Source organism: Hippocampus comes, unplaced genomic scaffold, assembly GCF_001891065.2.
Source record: "Hippocampus comes isolate QL1 unplaced genomic scaffold, H_comes_QL1_v1.1 scaffold76, whole genome shotgun sequence".
Lineage (NCBI taxonomy): Eukaryota > Metazoa > Chordata > Actinopteri > Syngnathiformes > Syngnathidae > Hippocampus > Hippocampus comes.
Genome location: NW_017805277.1, coordinates 3,661,908 through 3,662,117, shown reverse-complemented (window position 1 = coordinate 3,662,117; position 210 = coordinate 3,661,908). Strand labels below are relative to the sequence as shown.

At 64.8% G+C, this 210-nt stretch overlaps 1 protein-coding gene across 1 annotated transcript in view; it reads left to right on the top strand.

The window, feature by feature from the left end:
- irf2bp2a (interferon regulatory factor 2 binding protein 2a) overlaps positions 1-210 on the top strand; it is a 4,747-nt gene that overhangs the window by 1,657 nt on the left and 2,880 nt on the right. The window lies entirely within an intron of this gene.

Genomic DNA, 210 nt, shown 5'->3' with positions numbered 1-210 from the left:
TCGCCCCCTCCAGAGAGAGGAAAACACCCCCGCAGCATGAAGAGAAAAGCGTCACCTGAACCGGAGGGCGAGGGCACGGCCGCCAAGCTCAATGGAGAAGCGCAGCAGTGGTTACCTCCGCCTTCCGACGGACTCAAAATGCCACCGGTCCCCCCACCGAGCTTCGCCTCTCCCCCTTCCACGATATCCCCCCACTCCCGCACCACCCCC